Here is a 27,211-nt window from a genome sequence, read left to right as displayed (position 1 = left end):
GCTTGTATCTTTCCAGTATACGAGACTGGTAGAAAGAGACCTTGTGTGGCGCCTGTCATCCCCCGGGTTGCCATCATGGGGCTTCCACTTGCCCTCCAGCTGGAAGAGCTGCCCTGATCCTTGTGCTGATCATGGCTCTAGAACAGCACTGTTCAATAGAAATATAATGCGAGCCACATATGTAATTAAAAATTTCTAGTAGCCACATAAGAAGTAAAAAGAAACAGATGAATTTAATACATTTTATTTAACCCATTATCTAAGATTTTATTCTTTCAACATGTAATCAATATAAAAATTTTATCAGGGCTTCTCTGGTGGTGCAGTGGTTAAGAATCCGCCTGCCAATGCAGGGGACACGGGTTTGAGCCCCGGTCTGGGAAGATCCCACATGCCGCAGAGCAACTAAGCCCGTGAGCCGCAACTACTGAGCCTGCAAGCCACAGCTACTGAGCTCGTGTGCCACAACTACTGAAGCCCACGCACCACAACAAGAGAAGCCACCGCAATGAGAAGCCCGCACACCGCAACAGAGACCCAATGCAGCCAAAAAATAAAAAACAAACAAACAAACAAAAAAACAAACTTCTAAAAAATTTTTTTTATCATGTATTTGCATTCTGTTTTTTTTTTTTCTTTGCAGTAGGCGGGCCTCTCACTGTTGTGGCCTCTCCCGTTGCGGAGCACAGGCTCCGGACACACAGGCTCAGCAGCCATGGCTCACGGGCCCAGCTGCTCCACGGCATGTGGGATCTTCCCGGACCGGGGCATGAACCCGCATCCCCTATATCAGCAGGCGGACTCTCAACCACTGCGACACCAGGGAAGCCCTGCATTCCGTTTTTCATACTGAGTCCTTGAACTCTGGTATGTATCTTACATTTACAGCACATCTCAATTTAGACTGGCCACTCTTAAAGTACTCAACAACCACACGTGGCTGGTGGCTACTATACTGAACATCATAGTTTTTAAAGGTTAGGGCGAGGGACACTCTGGAGAGCCTTCAAAACCTGGCAGTGGATGCAAAGAGCAGACTGTCATCTCAGGGGCAGTAGAATGTTCTATTGTTTCAGTCTTCCTTTAACCTGTTCACTTTGATCCTAGCTCGAAGCATCATATTTCCATTTTGTGACAGGCTCAATCCTCCTCAAGGCTGCAAAGAACATAGTACTAAGGCCCCAATCTGCAGAGGATTAGACCTTATCTCTCTCATCCTGACCCTTTCTAGATACCCTGTAGTTCTGTGTAGCTTCTGTCCAGTACTCTGAGCAAAACCACAAGATAAATCTAGTTTCTTCAACGAAGCTACACCTTCACAGGGAAGACTTAGAGACCTCTCACAGACAAGAGCATAATCTCAGTGCAGCTGGGTCAAAGGTGTGCAATCCTAGACAACTCACACTAGAGAGACACATTACAATAGTAAAATTATATTTGTTTAGAATTTTACAGTTTACAAGGTTTCTATTTTATCATCACAACAATCCTGTGAGGTAGGAGGGAAGGATTACTATTCTGATTTCATAAATGAGAAAAATAAAGCTCCAAATGACCTGGCCAAGGTCACTGAGTAGAGCTAGGATTTAAAAGGGGGTCTTCGATCTACAAAAATAGTGCTTTTTTCACCATACATGCAGGACACAAATGGACACATTATCTGTTATCCATGTGTGTACACATTTAAAACTGAGAAAACTCAAGATGACTTTCCTGTTTATATGGAATATGCACACGAGAAGGATGAATTAATACTCACATTAGACAGAAGGACAATATACACACATAAACACACTCTCACACATTGGAAAAATGGAGAGGTTTCTGAATATACACAGGCCTATACAAGAATAGGAACGTTACCTGGGTACATGCATACGTGTATGAGATAAAGGGACATATATATCTATATACGTATGACATGGAAGGAAAGATGGCTTGTGTATATTTATATGAGATGAATGAATGAGTTGTCTATGTATATGTAACACACAGGAGAGGAATGGACAGGTTATTTAAAAACATATGGACATATCAAGAGGGAGAAACAGATTCTTCATATACAGGTATGCACATATCCAAAGGGCTGGATGGGTTATTTATATACATACAGGAGAGTACCAAGGAGGAATGGATGGTCAGATTATCAGCATATAAACACGTGCACGTGAAGATTCTACCCTTAGTGCTGAGTATGCTGTTTTTCACTCATTATAATGACCCCCCACCAGCAAGTTGGCTCAAGCAGTTATGTAATTAATGTAGCTGCTCCATATTCCACCCACAAATGCTTTGCTTTTGTCCCTGTTTCTCGTTCAGAGTCAGTCATACACTCAATACCACTTACCTTGCTGCTGCAATCAAAATAAGAGTTAAGGAAATGAAAAGAAAAAAAAAACACATTAAAACCACAAATTCTCAAGTTTTAGAATGCAAGTGCTGCCTTTAAAAGGAAATCCATTCGGAAGCACTCCTTGGTTTGAGAGAGAAGCCACAGGATGAACTTTCTAAGCCACAGCACAGCTGCTTGCCCAACCAACAAACAGAGCCAAGGAGCTATTATTCTCAGCTGCACCCAGCTGGCTGGCTCCCTGGTGCAAAGTTGATGATAGGAAAAATGCCCGGCAGAGAAATTCCCCCAGGGCTGGGCAGGAGTCTTGTTGGCTGCAAATCTAGGAATCCAATCTGGTCCACACTTCTCTGCTGAGGGGGATTCTGATGACCAGCCTGCTGAAGGTAATAGCAGCCAAACTTCAACTGGACGTGGAATTCTAACTCAATCGATTCCGGGTTTTGAGACTGAGACAAAAAGCAGGGCAGCTACTGCTCCTGCTGCTGCTCCTCCTCCTCTCCAGCTGCTTCCTGCCTGCAACCTCCCATAGGGCACCAGCCCTCCTCACACATTCCTGGCGCACACACCCCCTTTCCCAGCACACTCACGCACACAAAAACCTCGCCAGCAAGCTCACTCAAACACCCTTGGTGAGTGTCTCTCCCTCTCCCTAAATATAGATCTTCCTCTTTCCCCTCCCCTATTTCCTCCTCTCGTTCTTCTCCCCCCTCCTTTCTTTTCCCCTGCCTATCCATCTCTCTCATGTCTGGGCTGTAGTTAAAGAGACATAACACAGAGCCCTACACTCCGAGGAGCTCTCAGTCTCAGAGGGAAGACAGAACACAGCAAGAAACAGCCAGAGCATAATACAAAGGGAGTCGTGCCTTCTACTGAGACAAGCTCTAGGTTTTTTGGTTTGGTTGGTTTTTGGTTTTTCGTTTTGTTTTTGTATATGTATAATGTACTGTCTGCATTTGGCAAAGCTGGAGAACAGGTAAAGCACCAAGGGCAGTTAACATCAAACAACACCATGTTCTCAAAGTAGGTACCTAGTCCAGTTCTTCCTGAACAGCCACAGCAAGAGAACCAACTGGAAAATGAGAACTCCCTTAGGCCATGCCAAGGCAATGATTAGACAGAAGTAGAGGAAGCTGGGCGGGCTGAGGTAGACCCTCTACTGCAGAAGTCAGGACCACAGAATGTTTTGGAATCCAGAATTAGGAACTAAGTAACCTAAAGTAATATCATATTAAGCTAAAGCTACGTACAGTTCAAGACCCTGGCTTCATAGTCCCAAATGTCCCAGTCCTTTGCCAGTTGCAACCCCACCTCCCTGGAGACTGGTTGGTCAGGCGGTTCTCATGTGGCCCTAATTCCTAATAACTCAACAATTCTAGTTGAATTATCAGGAAATTCTAGTTGAATTTCATCAGGAAATTAAATATCCTTATCTTCAAAGAGCCCTCAAGTTGCTCATTGCAACATAAGCCAGGGACCCTTGAAGCCCTGGAGCATTGACAAAAATATGAAATATATGATACCTCTTTCTACTCTGCAGTCACTGGACAGGAAAAACACTGTTTGAGCCCAGAGAACCTCAGAATTCTTCTCAATATAGGGCTTCAATCAGCCAGCAGCAATCCAGTGAAGCCATTCCTATTCTACCTCCTCTGAGCCTGATCTAATAAGATAAGCCCCCCTCCTCTTCCTCAGGTTAACATCAGGTGGGCAAGTTTGATTCACCCATCAGCCCAAACCAGGCTCTCAAACCTTGCTACTTCTGCTGCCCTGCAACATTCCTCATGACAATGCACAATAGAACAAGGCCCTGTTAGCCAGGAATCAAGCGGTCTATGGGGGCCACCCTGGAATCTGTCATTACAGAAAAGGCAGCCCTATATGGTAGATAAAACAAGCTTTTAAATTAAGAATGATTTCCTTGGGCCTCCCTGGTGGCGCAAGTGGTTGAGAGTCCGCCTGCCGATGCAGGGGATACGGGTTCGTGCCCCGGTCTGGGAGGATCCCATATGCCGCGGAGCGGCTGGGCCCGTGAGCCATGGCCGCTGGGCCTGCGCGTCCGGAGCCTGTGCTCCGCAGCGGGGGAGGCCACAACAGTGAGAGGCCCGCATACCGCAAAAAAGAAAAAAAAAAAAAAAAAAAAAAAAAAAAAAAAAAAAAAAAGAATGATTTCCTTAGCTTATCCAAGATCCTGAGGAGAAAGCGTTGAATCCAGAGCCAACATTTGCCTCCCTACTGCCTTCTTCCAATAACATTGCTTCCCCCTCAACCAAGGAAAAAAATTTAGATTCCAAGAGACACTACACAACCCATTTCTTAACCATCCACCTCATTATTCAGCCAACACTGACAGCAAAGCAAATACCTCCTAACCCAGTCGAGAGCTGGCTGGATGACAGAAGAGATAAGGGCTGACAGTGCAACCATAACCACATCTAAATACAGAAAGAAAAAAAAACCTGAAAACTGTCAAATTTCAGTGGAAGTCACTGCAAATTTACTGTGAAACTCCTCATATATTTCAGCCAGAAGAAAGAGGTAAAGGGTTTAAAACAAGAAATATAGGGAAGACTGATTAAATCAGAATTCCCTCCCCCAACTCTGCAGCCACTCATAAAGAGCTCGGAGCAGTGGCTGTCATGACCAGGTTTGGGTCTGAGCTTCCTAGACTCAAGAGAAGATCAAATTCTCAAGACTGGGAAAGATCCTCAGAGGCAGGACATTGCCCAAAGAACCTACTTCTTCCTGCTTCATCCACCAGTGGCTCCAGGACCTGGCTAGGACCTCCAGAGGCTATAATTGAGGCTAATGTGACAGTCTTGTCCATCTGCTTACTCAAACACATTCAGTTCATCTTCTGAGCAGTTTGGGTTTTCCAGAAAAACAAAGGCTCAGACAGAGAAAACGTGTTTAGGACACGAGGCACAACATATCAGCTATCTCTAGTTCCAGTCTTCAAACTTCACAAGAGCCCTCATATGGCTCTGACCATAAATTACCTTTGTATCTTTCCACCTTCCCATGTTTCAGTGAAAGAAAGAAGGGGCATAAGTAGGAAAGTGGTAAATAGCAGTCACTGTAAACTCAGTAAAAAAGCAGGGCTCCTTCTGTCACTGTTCAACCAAGCCCAGAGAGTGCCAGACATCATATGACCAAAGGACAATCAGACCTCCTTAGGGGACTAGTCTTTTGGGATAGACGCAATTTCTGTTTCCTGAGCCATGTGAGCAAACTGCAGCTCCCTTGTCACAGTGGATCTGTCTCTTGGGAATCCTGGGCAGGCCAAAAGGATGTGGGTGCATTATAGAGGTAAGAATTAGCACAAGCACCCACCTTAGCTGGGAAGCTTCCTCAAAGCAGAGCTGTTCAAGAGCTGGCTGGGCAGAATTAGAAAAACAGATTGGGTTAAGAAGGAAAAGGCATTTATCCCGAAGCTGTGAAATGCTCTGAACAGACAGTCTCAAGGTCTGGTTCCCAATTTAAATCTTTGCAGGGATCTTCGCCTAGAGACAGATGAGTCAAGATGAAAATTCAACCATGAGACACTGACACTCACGCAGAGTTGTGGGAAGGTTCAGAGCTGCAGGAGCTCTAAAGGGGAACCAAATGGGTGGGTTAGTCAGAAGACCACCTGGTGCACAAAATTCATCTTCAGCTAAAGCATCGGAGTGGTGTCACAAGGAAACTGGAGGAGGGGCTCACCAATCACAATTCTATCCTCTCAGACAAACCAATCTAGGTCTTGTTGGGGCCACATACAACTGGTTCTGAAGCAAAGAATGTGCCTGCTCCAAACCTGGCCTGCCTTTCAGGTGTCACTGCCAGAGAGTGGCTGAGTCAGAACCAGCAGGTGCTACCTTTTCTCCCAGTGTTAACAATCACTTATGCAGGGTGCAAAGGATAGGTGGAACCCAAGTCTGACTTATGCAGGAGTAAGCTTGTGATGCTTCCTTCTCTACCACTGAGTAAAGCCAGAAGCACACGAACAGGCCAGTATATGGTCACACAGCTGGGATCTGTTTCATGAGGAAAACAGTTTGTTCTGGTGGCAGAGAAAAGTCTTTTTTTCCCCTGTGGAATTATGTCCTCTATAAGCTACTCAGAAATTACATGCAGCAGAGAATGATGGGCAACGGGAGGTGGTTTTCCTTCTTCCTTCAGGAACATGCCCCCCCCAGGGGAGTGAGGAACCTGGCAGAGATGGGTTCACTTTACTGATGTGCTAAGACATAGCTGCTACACAGCCTAAATCAGACTTGACAAGCTGCAAGGCAGGCCTAAGGAGTCACAAACTGCTGACAAACTTCAGTTCTATAATCAGGTCAAGCACCATCTCTGATAGCAAAATCCTGAATCTAAAGAGCTGATAAACTCTTCAGGACTGCCCAGCTATACAGTTAGGTTTCCAGCCTATACCTCCAAAGCTTGTGGTCCCATTTCCATTCGAGGAGCAAATGATCAAATACTCATATAAGCCAAGCAGTTTACATGTCCACTGCCCTCTTACATAAACCTAGTCAAAGTCATAGCTCCCAGATTTAGGACTAAGACTGGTGCTGAACTAGTATCTGCTTCTGTATGTCCCAGCGCAATCCACAAAGTGCACTGAGCCTGCCTCGATCTCTATACCACAAGGAAGCCAAGGGACCATAGGCTGAGGATTCTCTAACGGGAACCCAAAATTTGACTTTCCATGGGGAAATGAACCTCTTGTACTAAAAACAGACTATGTTCTAACTGGCTTAATATTGATCAAATATCCCCTTTGGTTCTTTGTGGCTTGTTCTGAGATATACCTTAGAGTGAACCCAATTCTGGAAAATTCTCTTGCTGTAGGCCCCTATTTCTGTAAGCTTTTCAAAATATGTCCCTAGTCACTTCCTTGGTAGTCCAGTGATACAGAATCCGCCTTACAATGCAGGGGACGTGGGCTCGATCCCTGGTCAGGGAACTAAGATCCCACATGCTGTGGGGCAACTAAGCCCACGTGCCACAACTACTGAGCTCGCACGCCTCAACTATAGCCCACATGCCACAAACTTCAGAGCCCACACGTCCTGTAGCCTGCGCACCACAACGAAGAGCACATGCGCTGCAATGAAAGATCCTGCATGCCGCAGGACATGCAATGAAAGACCCGACGCAGCCAAAAATAAATTAAATAAATAAGTCTTAAAAAAAAAAATGTCCCTAGCCAACATACAAATCTCAAGTGTCTTGGGACTCAATGAAGGGACCCCAAAGAGGAGGGGTTTTCCCTGTAGTATTCTCCATATATTCAGAAGTATCTGGTACAAGGCACTGAGTTATAGGAAACTAGTTAATGTGCAAAGGGGGAAGAGAAAACTTAAGGGAGACCTAATCTTAGTTGGGAATCTCTGAAAGATTAACAGGGAAGCATAGGGGAGAAAGAGAAGTACTCAACTGGGTGAGTCAGGAGAGAGAAAGAGCTAGATTCAGCCTGCAAGCAAGGAATGCCAAGGGAAAGCCTGTTGCTGGGGTTGGCATTGGAGTCCTAGGCCGCCAGCTCACCCGCGCCAATCACAAACAGAGATGACCTCTCTGCTCAGACACAAGATCCTTGGAACCCCTATATTCTAATTCTCCATCCAATGACAGAATCCCCTGCAAAACCCTTTGTCCCCCTACCTCATGTCACCAAGACTAATCTATTTTACCTTCCTACCTATAAAATCTGTCCCTTTCTCTACAACCCTTAGGCTATGCTTCATTATTTCTCACCCAAGTGGCTGTAAAATATTCATCCTCATCTCTATTCCTCCAGAACCACCTCCCTCTCACCCCTCCCTATTCCCAATCCATTCCTGACAATTTGTTCGTGGGATATCTCTAAAATGTAGATAGATTTTTGTCATTCATTTTCTTAAAATCCTTCCGTGACTGCTCTCAGGGAAAAAGCCCATGCTCACTCCTTGGCATATTATCAAAGTTCTTTCTTGACCTGTCCATGTCTAGAGGGATCCAAAGCACCCCGATTCCCTAAGTTTGGTCAAACCAAATTCCTTACACTCACTGAATGTGCCATCCCGTTCTCTTTCTTTCCATATGACCCTGTTTAGAGTGCTATCAGAGAGTAAAAACCAGTATGGTGAGGATGCTAAAAACCTCATCAAGTGCTTGTCAGAAAGCAAGACTTGGAACCAAAACAGTAAAAACTACTTTGGTGTCTGCTATGGGTTGAACTATGTTTTCCAAAATCCATGTGTTGAAGTCCTAATCCTCAATACCTCAGAATGTGACCTTGTTTGGAGGCAGGGTCTTTACAGATGTAATCAAGTTAAAGTGAGGTCATTAAGGTGGGCCCTATCCAATATGACTGGTATCCTTATAAAAAAGGAAATTTGGATATTTTTCCTCTATGTTTTTCCTCTATGCCTGTTTTTCCTCATACTGTTTTTCCTCTATGCCTAAAGATAGGCATAGAGGAAAAACAGTATGAAGAGACACAGGAAGAAGAAGACCATTTACAAACCAAGGAGACAGAACTGGAGTAGATTCTTCCCTCACGGTCCTCAGAAGAAACTAACCCTGCTAATACCTTGATTTTAGGACTTCTAGCTTCCAGAACTGTGAGACAATAAATTTCTGTTGTGTAAGCCATCTAGTTTGTGGTACGTTGTTATGGCAGTCCTAGCAAATTAATACAGTATCTTTGAACATTACTGATACAATTCTACCAAAAATTTAAAAAAATAAATAATAGAATTAATACTTATTAAGTACCTAAGCATAATATCAGGCATGATGAAAAGATATAATCCTTGCCGTTAGGAAGTTCATAACCTAATGGAGGAAATGTTATGATATGAAGCGCTGTTATACCCATATTATGAGGAGTGTTAGAGCTTGTGCTTGGGTGACTGGTAGTACCATTTACTGATAAAGAACATACATGAAAGGAGATGGAGGAGAAAGAAAAAACAATGAGCACAGTTTGAACATACTGCATCACGTGCCTGTGAAAATTCTGGTGACAATATCCATGGGCACCTTGTCATAAGTCTGGAGCTCAGGAAAGAGGACTGAGGTAGAGAAAGAAATTTGGGACTCAACAGTGTATGGATAAAAATATGGGTGAGATTATCTAGAGAAGAGAATGAGGTTGAAAACAGAACCCTGGGAATCACCAAGTTTTAAGGGGCAAGCAGAGGAAAAGAAATGCTGTAAGGGAAACAAAGATGGAGCTGTCAGAAATAAGAAAAGGACTTGGAGGGAGAGATATTGCAAAAGCCAAAAAGGAAGAGTATTTTGGGTAGAAACCAGTCAACAGCTTTTATCTCACTTGTCATAAGAAATGCTCCAGGATGTTGGTTTTCATCCAGAATGCCCTTCCTAACTTATCATCTTTGGCTATTTATGTCTGAATGTCCTCAGGTGTGGACCAAATAAACACATTTCCCTAGCATGCTTGAAGATGACAACCAGCAAAGAGAAATAGAAGCCTACAGAAATGGGGAAGATTATTTGTTACAACTTACCTCTTCCTTCTGGCTTCAAGATGTCTTATTTTATACACTGTGACTGTACTTCAGGACGTGCCTGTTTTGGAATGGTGGTAAATCTCCGCTGCATTGCTTATGGAAAGAACACAACTTGCCACTTACAAGGAGTCATGGATCTCCTTAATGACATATGTTTGTAAACACAGGAAGCAAGTTACCCCTTGATTTCCATCTTTCTAAGCTATTACTTTATTTCTTGAACATTTCCTGATATTTAATAACAATTGTTGGCTTAGCACCCTCTGGGAATTCCTCTGACAAGACTTCTCTGACTGCCTTAACTCAAAGGGCTTGCTCCTTACTTTAAAGTCTTATGACAACTATTTTGTTATAAGCATTAATCATTCCCTTTGCAACCAATTACTACGGGCTTGTAATATCACTTCATATTTTTAAGCAATCTCCCCACAAAACTTTGCTTGACTAAGTATCAGAAGCTATGCTAGGGATTGTAATTAGTTCCTGACCTCAAGTGCAATCTAGGAAAGGAGTTAAAGCCTACATATATGCAAGGAAAATGCAAGTAGAAAGCAGAAGTAACAAGAAAATAAGTGGCCAGGAATAGGATCTCTGAATCACTGAACTCTTTTTTTACGTAAATGTACTAGGCCCTCAAGGCATATTAAACAGAGAAGATACTCCAGGTGAATATTCATTCTTAATTCTTAAGGGTTCAGCCTCAAACTCCTGCCAAGGCCTCCTACCTTGATAAATCAGGCTGGGCCATAAAGACATCTTGAACAGAAGAACAATTCAAAAGACAAGTCAAGCAGTTTGCAACTTGACCCTTTGCTCCTGGGTCCACATCCTTGACTAGACATCTGAATTTCTCCCTGTGCAGGAGGAGGTACTAAAAAGAATATCAAAGGCCCAAATCAGTTTTCTCAACCTGCTTTTTCATGCCCCAGTTTATTCCAACTGCCAGTTTATTCCTCCAGCATTACAACTGGAGTGCCTATTCTTTGAGCCTGGAGTGAGAGGGCAGCCTTTGCAATTCCTAAAGGTTAGCATGAGTGACTAATATGTATCATAAGAGACCCAGGTGAAATGTATGAGAATTTGTAAGAGAAAATATTTGCATCATTCAAGGTGTTGGTTTGGAAGAGAATCAGGGAACGCTCTGTGAAAGAGGTGATAGCTGAGCTTGATCCTGAAGGATGAATAATATTTGGATATGTGGAAACGGAAGAGAAGAAAAGGCAGACGATATAGGATGAGCAAAGATATGAAAAGGACAAAAAGGAAGGTGTGATGCTGGAAAGGAACGGAAACTAACATATACTGAATGTTAACAACATGCCAGGTCTTGCTCTATATGTGTTATCTTATTTAATCCGTATCTATCCACTGAGGCAAATAATATCCAATTCAGAGATGAGAAAACTAAGTTTCTAAGATACTCAGTAACCTGCCTAAACCTAAGGTTACACAGCTAGTAAGTGGTGGAGCCATATTTCAAATTCAGGCTCTTTCTGATTCCAAGGCTCAACTTCTTTCAACTGTATAATGTGGCCTCTGGGTTAACAAAGGTTAGAAAAGTAGGTTAGAAAATCATGGTTGGTCATGAATGCCAAGCTAAAAAGTTGAAACTATAATTTAACTACCAGTGTAAAGAAAAATTAATGTTTTTTGAGGGGGGAAAACCTTTCATTCATTCATTCATTCACTTATTCACTCACTCACATATCTGTTAAGACTTGCTGGATGCCAGGCATCAGGGATATAAAGTTAAGTAGGCACAGTCCCTATTCTGTATTTCCATGCTCTTTTCATCTAGCTTTTATTTAAGTTATTTATTGAATTATAACATACATACAGAAAAGTACACAAATCAAAAGTACATTAACGTGGGCTTCCCTGGTGGTGCAGTGGTTGAGAATCTGCCTGCTAATGCAGGGGACACGGGTTTGAGCCCTGGTCTGGGAGGATTCCACATGCTGCGGAGCAACTAGGCCCATGAGCCACAACTACTGAGCCTGTGTGTCTTGAGCCTGTGCTCCGCAACAAGAGAGGCTGCGATAGTGAGACGCCCGCGCACCGCGATGAAGAGTGGCCCCCGCTTGCCACAACTAGAGAAAGCCCTTGCACAGAAACGAAGACCCAAGACAGCAAAAATAAATAAATTAATATCCTTCTTAAAAAAAAAAAAAAAAGTACATTAACGTAAACAGAATTCAGATCAAGGACAGAACATCATCAGAATTCCAGAAGCCCCACTGCACTTATATCTAGTTACTACCAACCCCCTCGCCCCAAAATAATCACTATCCTGAAGTCTGACACCACAGATTACTTTTGCCTGTTTCTGAACTTAATATAAAAGGAATCATGTAGTAGATACTCTTTTAAGAAATACATAATCTTGAGGGCAAATGCTTACACAATTCCAGGACAGTGTGATAAACACTAAAATTGACTGTATATGAAATGCTATAGAAAGATAGAAAAATGAGTATCTAACTCTACCTGGGGACTTTCCGGAAGGCTTCCAAGTATGTGACATCTAAGTTGAACCCTGAGCATAAGTGGTAGCCATGACTAGTACTCTGTTTCAGGAAGGTAAATCTGATGGTGGTATACACAATGGATTCCAAGAAAAATAAATAAACGCAAGGAAACCATTGGAAGACTAATACGCTATAGTCTAAGCAGTAAAGAGGACCTGAATGCAGAGAGGAACAAAGAGGAGACTGATAAAAGAAATCACAGAGAGAAAAAGAGCAAGATCTGGCAAACCATCTAATGTGGGAGGCAAGAGAGAAGGAAGAATGACGCCATCATTTTGAGTGGGTGACTGGCAGAATGATGGTGACTTTCATACAAACAGAGAACAAAGGAAGAGGAATAGGCCCAGGAAGGAAGTTTCAAACATTGGGAAATTATGGTGACAATAACTAGTAGATAACTAGATATGAAGGGTAGAACCTAAGGAAAAAAGGGAGGGTCAGAAGTATATATTTGGGAATCATCTACTTAGAAAGGCTAGTTGGAAGTCTACTGGCTGCCTAGCACAGAGGCCAGGATCAGGCATAGTACCGGCCATACGGTAGTTCAATTAATGTACGTCAATTAATGACTCTGGATTAGAGGCTGAGGAAATGCAGATTTGAGGTTCAAAGAGATGCCTTCTGTAGAAAGAAGAGACAGAGACAGACAGGAAAGGAGACAGGCAAGGTAAGAGAGGAAGGAAGAACTGGAAGAACCCAAGAAAATAGGAAGCTACAAGTAGGGAGTTTCAAAAACATTGTGGAATGCTGCAGAGAAAAATGAGCATAAAGACTGAAGAAAAGTATCTGATGAAAAAAAGTGTTTAAATATTTAACTGGTAATTACTTCTATCTACTCTCTGGCCTACAAGCTCACAAATGATAAGAAAATGTCTTGCAAATGGCCCAACAGCACCCAGTGGTACCCACTTATTAGCTGGCTTGATTTAAAATGGAATAATTATATTAGCTGCTTCCTTTTGGATAACTTTGGCAAAAGAATTTTCTCTTACAGAGCAAGAATTCCTTCACAGCCAGGATCAAATGTTCCCAATGACTGTGTGGTCACATAAGCAGCAGAGTCAGAGAAAACAGGAGAAATCAAGAAGGGCTGCTTTACTTGTTATTTGGAAGCAAGTAATTTTGTACAGCGGTATCAATCAGACTTATTCCATAAGAGTTTACAAAGTACCTCCCTTTATTGACACTATGTCCAGAAAATACCGCCAGCTGGAGCTGAGGCCTGCTGCTGGTATCTGACACCCTCCTCGGACTCTAGGTAGGTTAATGATATCACGGCATTTCTCAGAAATGTGCTGATCTGCTCCTCAGAAACCGGAGCCAAACTCCACCCCTTCAAACAAGCTGCCCCAAATTCCAGTCCCAGATGTGATGTCTTATAATTCACAAAGTTCAGTCACAGCCTAGAACGAGATCTAAGGTTTATAGAAGACCAATAACTGATAAATACCCAGATCCAGGCCATAAATGTGTTCAGAATATTTCAGAGGGGGTGGGGAACCTGAGAAATGTTAAGCATTTCTCCTGACAAGTACACAAAAGCAGCTCTTGCAAAATGTTCCTACAGTGCCCAGGGTAGCCTTTGGCCTGCTCCCCTAGACTCCTCAGGCAAGGCACTCCACTGACATTTTCCTCGCAGGTCCCAGAGAAGCACCAGTACATAGATAGCCTCATCTGAGTGATCCACATGGCAAGTTTTCCCAGGAACCCCCATGCCATCTGGTAGTCTAGATCCCTGTAAAAGCCTGAAATCCTATGGCACTGGCTCCTTGCCACTTTAACCATCAGAAGCAGTTTCACTGGGTTGCCACTCAGCAGCAAAGGCTCCAGCTGTGATCAGAAACACCTTTGGCAGGTCGCTAAGGCCTAGGCTAAGAAGGTCATGAGAAAGCCCTGAAAACCAACACTTCTGTAATAAGAGGCCCACTGGTGACTTAAGCAATTGTTTATAGAGCTTTGCCCTCAAAAATGCATTTTTCTATGATCTCACCAAAACTCTGTGAGAGGGGAAGTCATTATCCCTAATTTTATAGCTAAGGAGACTAAGAAATAGGAAGTGCTTTATTCAAGTTCTCTCAGATTTTGAGACTAAGCTACTGCAAGAACCCAGCTCTTTCTATTTCTAGTTGAGCCCTAAATTTTATTAGTAATAGGGCTAAGAGTAAATGAATACAAAAGACACTGGGCATCATGAATGGGTCTGCATATACCAGCCTAGAGAACACATTTTTCCCACCAACTAGACCTCGGGAAATAAAGACTCACACGTGGGAAACACTGAAGCTTCTGTGCCATCTTCTTCTCCCTTCTGCCTTGTAAAGTATTCATTTGCTAGGGCTGCCATAACATAATACTGAAGACTGGTGGTTTAAGGAACAGAAATTTATTCTTACAATTCTGTTGGCTAGAAGTTCAAGACCAAGGTGTTAGCAAGGTTGGTTTCTTCTAAGGCCTCTCTCCTTGGCTTATATAGGTGGCCATCTTCTCTCTGTGTCTTCACGTGACCTTTCTTCTGTGTATGTGTATGTCCTAATCTCTTCTTACAAGGACACCAGTCAGATTTCAGTATGTAATTTGGATTTTTCATCCAAATTACCTCAATGTATCATAATTACCTCTTTAAAGGCCCTATCTCTAAATACAATCACATTCTAAGATACTGGGTGTTACGACTTTTAACATAGGAGGCAGGGAGCGGGGGACAACTCAGCCCATAAAAGGTAAAAAAGGTAAAATCAGGGTTTTGGTGGCATAGGGAATTTAAAAGGCAGGGGAAGAAAGGAGATAATTCAGAACCAGAAGCCAGGCACCCTGGTGTTTTCCTTTCCTTTGTAGAGAGCCTTTGGAATAGAGGAGAGGGAACATTCCATCCAGCTGGTGGCTTTAGAGAAAGAGAACTAAGCCAATCTCAGCTTTCATCCCTGCTCTGGCCTGTTGCCTAACAGAAATGGAGTTCATGAGCAGAAGGATCATTTGAATCCTTTCTGGGTATTTCTGCTCTGTTCAGTGCCGATGGGGGTAGGAAAGGTAGAGGGTTTTTCTTCATGTGTAAAAGAATACTTAAATCTTAATTTCTTAAGGATATCATTACTGCCCACTCAGCTTCATCTCTGGAACTTCTTTCTGCCTAAGATTTTAGTTTTTACCAAAACAGTTAAGTTCCAAAGACTGAGCTAGATTTGTACATTAGAAGAACAGAAAAGGAGGGGCTGAGACTATCAGGCTATAGCAAGAACTGGCAGCTCAAGAGCATGCTTTTATTACTAACCAACTGGGCAAGCTTCTCCCACACCCTATAAAAACAAACAACTTCTTTTTGCTTCAGAGGCTCAGGTGATATTGTCAATTTCCCCACAGACATTTAAGAAGCAAGCAAAGAGAGAATTTAGAAAAGGGAAATTAAATAGACATCAGAGAAGATGAGCATTGGGGATGGTTTCTTAGATGTTAAAACAAGGAGTGTGCAGGAGTGTCAAATATTGCAGCAAGGTCCAATACGATAAAGACTTAAAAACAACCACAGGATTAGGTAGCGATGAGCTCACTGACTGACCTTCACAAACATAGTTTTAATGAATTGACAATGAAATAATCTGAGACAGACTTTCCTAAAGTGCATTCCTTGGAAAATGATTCCTACAGGATGCTTTTCCAAAACAGAGTTTCATAGTCAAAAAAGTTTAATGCTGTGCATTTTTTATTCCCTCTTGAAGAAACAAAAGAAGCCTAAATATTTTTAAGTTTCTGAGAAGTCCTTTGATAAAGCAATCTGTTGGTGTTGCACTCTACTGGAACTCAATGTTTTCCAAATTTCTTTCACCATGAAACTCTTTATCACATGATAAAGAATCTATTAACATTGCTAGAAACTGGAGTCCTGAGAAACACACTTTGAAAAACAGGGTTCTAAGATTATGGTGGTAGATAGTAGTGTTAAGAACATAGGCTCTGCAGTTAAATAGGTCTAGATTTGAATCTGGTTCTGACTCTTGCCAGCTAGGTGACCCTGGACAAGTTTCTATCTTTCTAAACCTCAGTTTCTTAATCTATAAAATGGGCCTAATAACATAAGCCTAATTCATAGAATTATTGTAGGAATTCAGTTGGGTAATACATGTAAAGCACTGACAATAATAGTATTCAATAATGTGATTACTGGGCTTCCCTAGTGGCGCAGTGGTTAAGAATATGCCTGCCAATGCAGGGGACACTGGTTCAAGCCCTGGTCCGGGAAGATCTCACATGCCGCAGAGCAACTAAGCCCGTGTGCCACAACTACTGAGCCTGCTCTCTAGAGCCCGTGAGCCACAACTACCGAGCCCCCATGCCACAACTACTGAAGCCTGCATGCCTAGAGCCTGTGCTCCGCAACAGGAGAAGCCACTGCAATGAGAAGCCCACGCACCACAAGGAAGAGTAGCCCCCGCTCGCCGCAACTAGAGAAAGCCCGCACGCAGCAATGAAGACCCAACGCAGCCAAAAATAAAATAAATAAATAATAATTTAAAAAATAATGTGATTACTGTGATGATGATGATGATAACCACAAGGACTATGGAAAGTAATTGAGATTAGAAGGAAAACTGTGATGTACATACTAAAGTTTTCAATGAGTGAACAGGGAGTTATGCAAAAGTTGGGATCTCATTTCAACAAGGAAGGTGGGTGTGAGAACAGCTTATGCAAGGATTTAGTAATGGCCTCAAAGTGGCAGAGAGAGCCAGAGAAAACCAAGCCTCACTCCTGACCCAGAAATACATGGGGCATTAAAAAAAGGCGTAGTCTTCATACAAAAGGATTTTAGCAAACTGCCATGTTTCAGCCAGTAGAAAACGTATCTGTTCTGGTCTCAGATATCAGGTAAGGACTCCAAGGTTTGCCAAAGGACAGAAGGGGCCCAGAGGTCTCTTGTCCAAGAGAGGTCTGTCTGGTTTGTGAAACAGTAGTAGTGCCTTTTCGTAGGTAGGGCTTACCATAAAGTTTGAAGTGGGGTGTTAAAAACTGTGGTTAAGAGGGGTCTGAAAGTATTGGGGCTTACTACAGGATTTGTACTGTGACACTGTGGTAGTAGCAAAATATTAGAAACAACTTAAAGATCCATCAATAGAGAACAGAGTGTAAAAATTATAATACATCTACAGAAGGAAGTACTATGCAGCTATTAAAAAAACGCAGTAGCTCTATTAGTAATAAGGAAAAATCTACAAGATGTAGCAGTAAATGAATAAAAGGTGAAGGACAATGTGTATAATATACACACGCAGGCATGGGCACACACACATGCTTATAAATGCACAGTTTACCTCTGGACTGACTCATAAGACACAGGTAACAATGAGATGGGGGAGGTGGGGACTAGAGGCCTGGAGTCTGAAGTAGGAGGGAAACTTTGCATTATACATATCTTTTTTATATAATTTTATATTTTTACATTTCTTACTTATTCAAATCATTCTTTAGTGTTTTTTTTTTTAAGTGTTACAGTAGCAATGGTTAGGGAGAAGGCTGAGAGACCGTAAGAAAAAGGAGGGATAACTGTGGACTCCACAAGGGCAATGAGCTGAGGTAGTAGAAGTTAAGACAGGCAGCCATGATCAGAGTAAAATCCTGGAGTTTAAAATTATAGAAAGAGGGCTTCCCTGGTGGCGCAGTGGTTGAGAGTCAGCCTGCCGATGCAGGGGACGCGGGTCCGTGCCCCGGTCCGGGGAGATCCCACATGCCGCGGAGCGGCTGGGCCCGTGAGCCATGGCCACTGAGCCTGCGCTTCTGGAGCCTGTGCTCCGCAACGGGAGAGGCCACAACAGTGATAGGCCCGCGTACCGCAAAAAAAAAAAAAAAAAAAAAAAAAAAATTATAAAAACAGTGCTTTCCTTGTGCAACTAAGCCTAAGACATGGGGTCCTCAAGGGCCCTCCCTTATTTTCCCAAGGGGAATCCATTTTTTAGGCCTTCAATAATAGCACAAGATGGACATCTCTTTGCCTGGGAGAGAGTCACAAGTAAGAACAGAACTTGCACGAGACAGCCGATTCGTTCTATCTTAGTGATCTTTCTTGAGAAAATGCTGATCCATCTCAAGCTAACTGGCTTCAGTCTTGGCTCTCCTGGGATGGCTCCATTTAAACACGTACTTTTTTTTTTTTAACTTCTTTATTGGAGTATAATTGCTTTACAATGGTGTGTTAGTTTCTGCTGTATAACAAAGTGAATCAGCTATATATATACATACATCCCCATATCCCCTCCCTCTTGCATCTCCCTCCCACCCTCCCTATCCCACCCCTCTAGGTGGTCACAAAGCACTGAGCTGATCTCCCTGTGCTATGCAGCTGCTTCCCACTAGCTATCTTTTTTTTTTTTTTGCGGTACGCGGGCCTCTCACTGTCGTGGCCTCTCCCGTTGCGGAGCACAGGCTCCAGACGCGCAAGCTCAGCGGCCATCACTAGCTATCTATTTTACATTTGGTAGTAAACACGTACTTCTAATCTATTTGCTCAGTTCCATCTCTTCTTACTGACTCTCCTCCGTCAGCTTTCTTTAGCAACCTAAGAGCTTCTGCCAAGGCTTCTTCATGGCCTACCTCCATGCCTTCTCCTTCACTGTCCCTTCCACCTGGAACACCCACCCACCTGCTGCCACTGCAGTCTCTGTTTCTAGAGCTAAAAAGTCTCACCTCCTCCCCCAGATTTTTCTGCAGCTAAGCCAAATAAGGTACAGAATCACATCCATTCCACCCACACTACCAACATTACTACCTCAACAGCATTAGCAATGTCAGACACTCATTAAGGACATATGGCCAGGTACTCAGCCAGTCCATATACAGAGATGACCTATATGACCTCTTCCCTTAAGTTGCTGACAATCTTACAGGAATGGCATAAGGGTAGCTAGGTTCATACGGCACTTACTCAAAGTCTATTGAATGCACTATCAGCTAAAGAAGTATAAATGACCTATAAACTTATGGGCAATATTCAAATCACAAATAATCAAAGAAATTCAAATTAAAACAACGGGATACCATCCTTCTGCCAAATTGGCAAAAAATTTCTAAAACGATAATACTCAGTGTTGGTGCAAGACATCTAAATATTGAAAGTATAAATTGGAAAAACCTTTCTGAAGACACATGTCGAAGTTTATCACAAGGCTTTAAAAGGGATATACTTTTTTTTTAACATCTTTATTGGAGTATAATTGCTTTACAATGGTGTGTTAATTTCTGCTTTACAACAAAGTGAATCAGCTATATGTATACATATATCCCCATATCTCCTCCCTCTTGCGTCTCCCTCCCATCCTCCCTATCCCACCCCTCTAGGTGGACACAAAGCACTGAGCTGATCTCCCTGTGCTATGCGGCTGCTTCCCACTAGCTATCTATTTTACATTTGGTAGTGTATATATGTCCATGCCACTCTCTCACTCCGTCCCAGCTTACCCTTCCCCCTCCCCGTGTCCTCAGGTCCATTCTCTACGTCTGTGCATTTATTCCTGCCCCTAGGTTCTTCACAACCTTCTTTTTTTTTTTTTTTTTAAGATTCCATATAATATGTGTTAGCATACGGCATTTGTTTTTCTCTTTCTGACTTACTTTACTCTGTATGACAGACCCTAGGTCCATCCATAAAAGGTATATACTTTTTTTTTTTTTTTTTTTTTTGCGGTACACGGGCCTCTCACTGTTGTGGCCTCTCCCGTTGCGGAGCACAGGCTCCGGACGCGCAGGCCCAGCGGCCATGGCTCACGGGCCCAGCCGCTCCGCGGCATGTGGGATCCTCCCAGACTGGGGCACGAACCCATGTCCCCTGCATCGGCAGGCGGACTCCCAACCACTGCGCCACCAGGGAAGCCCAAGGTATATACTTTTAAACTCAGCAATTTATTTGAATCTACTTTGAGAAAGCTAAGGTAAAGAAATAATCAGAAATGAAAAGAAACTTATGCATAACGATACTCATCATATTATTTATAACAGTAAAGAAATAAGAGGAATTGTTAAGGAACATCTATCGATACGTGATGGAATATTGTAATCTATTAATAATCATTAAATCATGCTTTCAAAAAATATTTAATAACCCAAAATAAAGCTCACAAAACAATGCCTAAGTGAGAAAAATTCTAAGTCCACACACAGTATTGTCCAAACTCAGTAACTTTATATAATGTATATATAAATTATAAAACATAGCTAATGTTAATAGTTAATATTTTGTTGTTATTGGCTTTAGGTGCTAGGCCTTGGGAAACTTTTTTTAAAGAATTAATTAAGAGAAGATAAAGAAGTACATGGAGATTTCTGTGGAAATGCTAATGAGCTTTTCTGACGTCTTAAGCATCCATAAAAGATTGGCTAAACACTCTGCCAGGTTCTATATTGGGCTCTAGAACACCAGCAATAAAAACCATAGCCCTGGCATTCAAGGATCTTACAAGTACACAGGAAAGATGTAACAGTAAACGAGTAACTCCATTAAATGCCAATTTAGCAAAAGTACACTAGTCTCCCCTTATCCTGGGACTATGTTCCAAGACCCCCAGTGGATGCCTGTATATATATATACATATGATAAAGTGTAGCTTATAAATTATGCAGAGTTAGAGATTAACAACAGTAATTAATAAGATAGAACAATTGAAACACTGGAGTTGTCCCTCAGTATCCACAGAGGATTGGATCTAGGACCCACCATGAATACCAAAATCCAAGGATGCTCAGGTCCCATAGTTGGCCTTCAGTATTCAAGGTTCTGCATCTGCAGATTCAACCAACCAGAGATTGCATAGGACTGTAGTGTTTATTTTTAAAAACCCACATATAAGTGGACCCGTGAAGTTCAAACCCGTTTTGTTCAAGGGTCAATTGTATACCGTAATAAAAGTTATGTAAATGTGGTCTCAATCTCTCTCAAAAAATACCTTATTGTAAAAACTTAACGCTTTTTCCATTTTAACTAAGCACTTATCACACACTGTGGCCGTAACTCTTTCAGTTTGAGGTATGACAGCAAAATTAGCATGAATTTCTTTTTCCTTTTTTGCAATTCCATGGATAGAAGATCCATCCTTACTATAGATCTTAGCAACTTCAGCATGTGATTTTTTTCTTTCCTTATTAAATCAATAACTTTCACCATTTCACTTAAAGGAAGCACTTTACAGCTTCTCTTTCATATATATGAATTGCCAGACATATACACAATACTATACATAAAAGATAACTAGTAAGAACCTACTGTATAGCACAGGGAACTCTATTCGGTGCTCTGTAATGACCTATACGGGAATGGAGTCTAGAAGAGACTCCATACAGAATCAGCCATACATACATGTGTATGTATGGCTGATTCACTTTGCTGTACAGCAGAAACTAACACAACATTGTAAGTCAGCTATACTCCAGTGAAAAAATTAATAAAAAAAAAAAGAGGAAAGGTAAAAAAACCAAAATGAATTGCCAGCATCATCACTCTTGCACTTTGGGGCCATTATTAAGTAAAATAAGGGTTACTTGATCATAAGCACTGCCATCTCGTGACAGTCGATCTGAGAACTGAGATGGCTAATAAGTGTTTAATGGGCTAGACAAAGGGATGATTCACATCCAGGGTGACATGGAGTAGGACAGCACAAGATTGTATCACACTACTCAGAACTGCATTCAACTTAAAACTTAAGAACTGTTTATTTCTGGGGACTTCCCTGGTGGTCCAGTGGGGTAAGACTCCATGCTCCCAATGCAGGGGACCCGGGTTCGATCCCTGATCAGGGAACTGGATCCCGCATGCTGCAACTAAGAAGTCCGAATGCCGCAACTAAGATCCCGTGTGCCGCAACTAAGACCCAGTGCAGCCTAAATAAATAAATATTTTTTTAAAAAAGAATTGTTTATTTCTGGAACTTTCCATTTACTATTTTTGGACTGGGGTTGACTACAGGTAACCAAAACTGCACAAAGCGAAACCATGGATACAGCAAGGGACTACCATATGCACAGAGTCTGGAAGCTTTACCCAAAAAACTGACACCTGACTGGATTTAAAAGATGTGAATGAAAAGTTAGCTATGTGGAGAAGGAAAAAGAGTATATTCCATGCATGGAAACAGCGAGTACTTTGAACAAAAAATTTTACATGTTGGAAGTGTTGACTAAACAGAGTAGCAGAAAGAAGTAAAACTGGAAAGGCATACAGGGTTTGTATCAGTGCCTTTCAAATTCCTTTTCCGAAAGATCTGGTTTTTTATTACTAATATGTCATGGACTGATATTTTTGGTCTATAACCCATTCAATGAGACAAGGCCAGTGATCATGTGCTTGATGTCATGGCAATCCAAATTGCCACTAAATGCTCCCTTTCAACTTCAGCACTTATTTTATCAAAGACTAGAACCAAACAGTTCCTGGACTGGGCTTGTCCATGGACAACAATGTGAGTCACACTGAGCTAGATCAAAAGGTTTTATTATATCATGAAGACACTGTGCAGTAATTGAAGTATATACATATATATTTTTTACTTTCCTCTTTTTAAATCATAGTTCTACTAGATAATTTACAATCCTAAGAGAAAGGTACTATTTTCTCCCCATTTTCTGGATTAGGAAAATGTGGTTTGTTAAGGTCAAAAAACTTTATTATAATGGTACACTGAGAAAAAAATATTAGCAACTCACACCACAGGCAAGAATTAATTTCCCTAAAACAGTAAAAAGCTCCTAGGAATCAAAAGCTCAATAGAAAAATGGGCAAAGAATATAAATAGACTGTTCACAGAAAAGTAATAGCCTTTACTTATATGAAACATGCTTAACTTTACCAATAATAAGATATGCAAATTTAAACTCTACTGAGACACCATTGCCTAGAAGACTAGCAAAAATCCAAAACCTTAGCAAGTCACTCTATTGGTGCGTCCGGGAAGAAAAAAGTACCCTCATGACGTTACTAGTAAGAGTATACGTTGGTGATGGTACTGGCACAAAAACAGAAATATAGATCAATGGAACAGGATAGAAAGTCCAGAGATAAACCCACACACATATGGCCACCTTATCTTTGATAAAGGAGGCAAGAGTATAGAATGGAGAAAAGACATCCTCTTCAATAAGTGGTGCTCAGAAAATTGGACAGCTACATGTAAAAGAATGAAATTAGAACACTTCCTAACACCATACACAAAAATAAACTCAAAATGGATTCAAGACCTAACTGTAAGGCCAGACACTATCAAACTCTTAGAGGAAAACATAGGCAGAATACTCTATGACATAAATCACAGCAAGATCCTTCTTGACCCACCTCCTAGAGAAATGGAAATAAAAACAAAAATAAACAAATGGGACCTAATGAAACTTAAAAGCTTTGCACAGGAAAGGAAACCATGAACAAGACAAAAAGACAACCCTCAGGATGGGAGAAAATATTTGCAAATGAAGCAACTGACAAAGGATTAATCTCCAAAATATACAAGCAGCTCATGCAGCTCAATATCAAAAAAACAAACAACCCAATCCAAAAAAGGGCAGAAGACCTAAATAGACATTTCTCCAAAGAAGATATACAGATTGCCAACAAACACATGAAAGGATGCTCAACATCACTAATCATTAGAAAAATGCAAATTAAAACTACAATGAGGTATCACCTCACACCAGTCAGAATGGCTATCATCAAAAAATCTACAAACAGTAAATGCTGGAGAGGGTATGGAGAAAAGGGAACCCTCTTGCACTGTTGGTGGAAATGTAAATTGATACAGCCACTATGGAGAACAGTATGGAGGTTCCTTAAAAAACTAAAAATAGAACTACCATACGACCCAGCAATCCCACTACTGGGCATATACCCTGAGAAAACCATAATTCAAAAAGAGTCACGCACCCCAATGTTCACTGCAGCTCTATTTACAATAGCCAGCACATGGAAGCAACCTAAGTGTCCATCAACAGATGAATGGATACATAAGATGTGGCACATATATATAATGGAATATTACTCAGCCATAAAAAGAAATGAAATTGAGTTATTTATAGTGAGCTGGATGGATCTAGAGTCTGTCAAACAGAGTGAAGTAAGTCAGAAAGAGAAAAACAAATACCGAATGCTAACATATTCACTTTGAATGCTAACTGATTCACCTTGTTATACAGCAGAAACTAACACAACATTGTAAAGCAATTATACTCCAATAAAGACGTTTAAAAAAATAGTATATGTTGGTGGAAGGCAGATACCCTTTAGGATAATCATTAACGTTTTTCACAAATATCCTTCCCTATCTATTTCAAGGTATACTGTACCATTTGCTTGAAGTTAGACATGGTTATATAATTTGCTTTAGCCAGGGAAATGTGAGCAAAAGTGACATACTGTGTCTTTGGGGCAGAAGTTTTAAGAGCCAGAATGCAATCTCCTATGTTCTCTTTCATTTGTTATTTTTTTTTTTTTTTTTTTTTTTTTTTCCGTACGCGGGCCTCTCACTGTTGTGGCCTCTCCCGTTGCGGAGCACAGGCTCCGGACGCGCAGGCCCAGCGGCCATGGCCCACGGGCCCAGCCGCTCCGCGGCACATGGGATCCTCCCAGACCGGGGCACGAACCCGTATCCCCTGCATCGGCAGGCGGACTCTCAACCACTGCGCCACCAGGGAGGCCCCATTTGTTATTTTTTCTTTCCCTCTACCACCAATATTGGCAATGTCCTAGGGATCAGCTAAGGCTGATCCCTTAGCCTGGGTTGCAGAGAAGATAACTTGAAGCAGAACTCTTCAACATACAGGATGATAAGCAGCATGAGCAAAATAAACCTTTGTTGTTTTAAGCCACTGATAAATGGCGAGCAGTATTTACTAAAATTATAAATGCATATCCCCTCAGATATACTTGCACACAAGCAAAATGACATACATAAAAGATAATCATTTGCAACATGGTTTATTACAGCAAATGACCAGAAACAACTAAATGAACATCAACAGAAGACTAGTTAAATACTTGCAGTACATTCATACAGTGAAATATTATGCACCTGTTTAAAAAGAAAACAATTATCTTAGAGCTAATATGGAAGAATCTCCAAGTGAAAAAGCAAGATGTTCCCAGTGTGTATAGTATACCATCTTTTGGTTCTAAAAATAAGGGGGGGATTAGAAAATACATTCATATTTACTTATACCTGCATAAGGAAATTCTATAATAATAAGAAACTAACAAAAATTATCTTAGGGCAGATAGGTGGAACTTCCAATTACTCAGAAAAAAAAAAATTATTGGTGCCATACTTAACTTCTTACTGTCTCGCAACCTCAATCAGTCTGTCAGCAAATCTCATCTTAAGTATAAATGGTATGCTTCTGTCTCTATCTGAAAGTGCTACCAGATCCGTCTTTAAACTCTGGCTTATCTTCCTCCTCTTGGGCACATCTAAATCAACTTCCAGTTACATGACCTGTGTTAAGAATATATTTACTGTTGTTCTGGTATTCAATTAAGTTGCAATGGTTTTTGGTTACTCTTAAATAAACCCTGCTTTTCTCTAAATGATTCCAAGCTTTGGCAACTGTTTTTAGCTATTCTTTTTGAGAGACTCTGAACTGCCTCTTAAAAAGTCATAACAAACTGCTCCAATATATTCTTGTTTTTCTCATTCAGAACTTTTCTTCTACGTGGAAGTTATTTTACTTTCCTTTATTATAAGAATTATAAGACCCTTACTCTGAAAAATTAGAAATAAAAAATTGATAGGAAATCTCTTCCTTATGTAGTATGCCAACTAATGAATGTAGAAAGGATAATGGAAATAGAAAGTTACCATTTGGCAACCACCATTAGTGGTGGTAGATTCAGACAGGAGTCATACATGGATACTTAGCCTGTACATGGAGATTTGATGAGGAACAAGATACTGGCATGGTCTCAGAGTATTGTACCACAAAACACTTACCAATTACAAAAGGAAAAATGGTGTCAGAACAGTAGAGAAACCTGGCTGATAGAAACATAACTGGGTGATTTTGTTTTTGGCTATGCCGTGTGGCATGCGGGATCTTAGTTCCCCGACCAGGGATCAAATCAGTGCCCCCTGCATTGGGAGCACGCAGTCTTAACCACTGGACTGCCAGGGAAGTCCCTTAACTAGATGATTAAAGTTAACATTACAGGGGGTAGGACAGGTTGACAACATGTACTTTCTGATGCAGTTCACTAAAATGAGTCCACCATCATTTCTGTGTAATCCCTGCCAAGAAAGTATGGCCTGAGTCTGGACATGAGGAAACACTGGATGGACCCAAAATGAAGAATATGTTACCAAATGAAAGGCCTGTACTATCTGCTGAAGATGCGAAAGACTGAGGAACTGTTCCAGATTAAGGGAGATTAAGAGACATGACTGCTAAATGCAACATGTCAGCCCGGATTGTATCCTGGACCAGAAAAGAGACATTGTTGAGACAGTTGGCAAAATTTGCATGGGAACTTGATGATAGTATTGTCATTGTTGATTTCTTGATTTGGATAGTTATATTGTGGTTATACTGGAGAGTAGCCTTGTTTTTGGAAAATACAAACAGGAGAACATCATGCCTCCAACCTTCTCTCAAATGGTTCAGAAAAAAGATTAATCATAACGGATGGAGGGCGATGAAGCAAAAATGTTGTAAAATGTCAACAATGGAGGCATCTTGGTGAGGAGGATATGGGAGTTCTTTACTATTTTGGCAACTTTTTTCTAAGTTTGAAATTATTTCAAAATAAATTACTTTTTAAGTGTGTTTACACATGTGAGCATGCTTGCATTTTTAGTATGTGCCAGGTATTATACTACCGA

The 27,211-nt window shown here is 41.4% G+C and overlaps 1 protein-coding gene across 5 annotated transcripts in view; it reads right to left on the bottom strand.

The window, feature by feature from the left end:
* UNC13B (unc-13 homolog B) overlaps positions 1 to 27,211 on the bottom strand; it is a 232,903-nt gene that overhangs the window by 63,819 nt on the left and 141,873 nt on the right. The gene's annotated exons all lie outside the window — the stretch shown is intronic.

Source organism: Mesoplodon mirus, assembly GCF_964341445.2.
Source record: "Mesoplodon mirus genome assembly, chromosome: 1".
Taxonomy (NCBI): domain Eukaryota; kingdom Metazoa; phylum Chordata; class Mammalia; order Artiodactyla; family Ziphiidae; genus Mesoplodon; species Mesoplodon mirus.
This window is presented reverse-complemented; position numbering and strand designations above follow the sequence as displayed.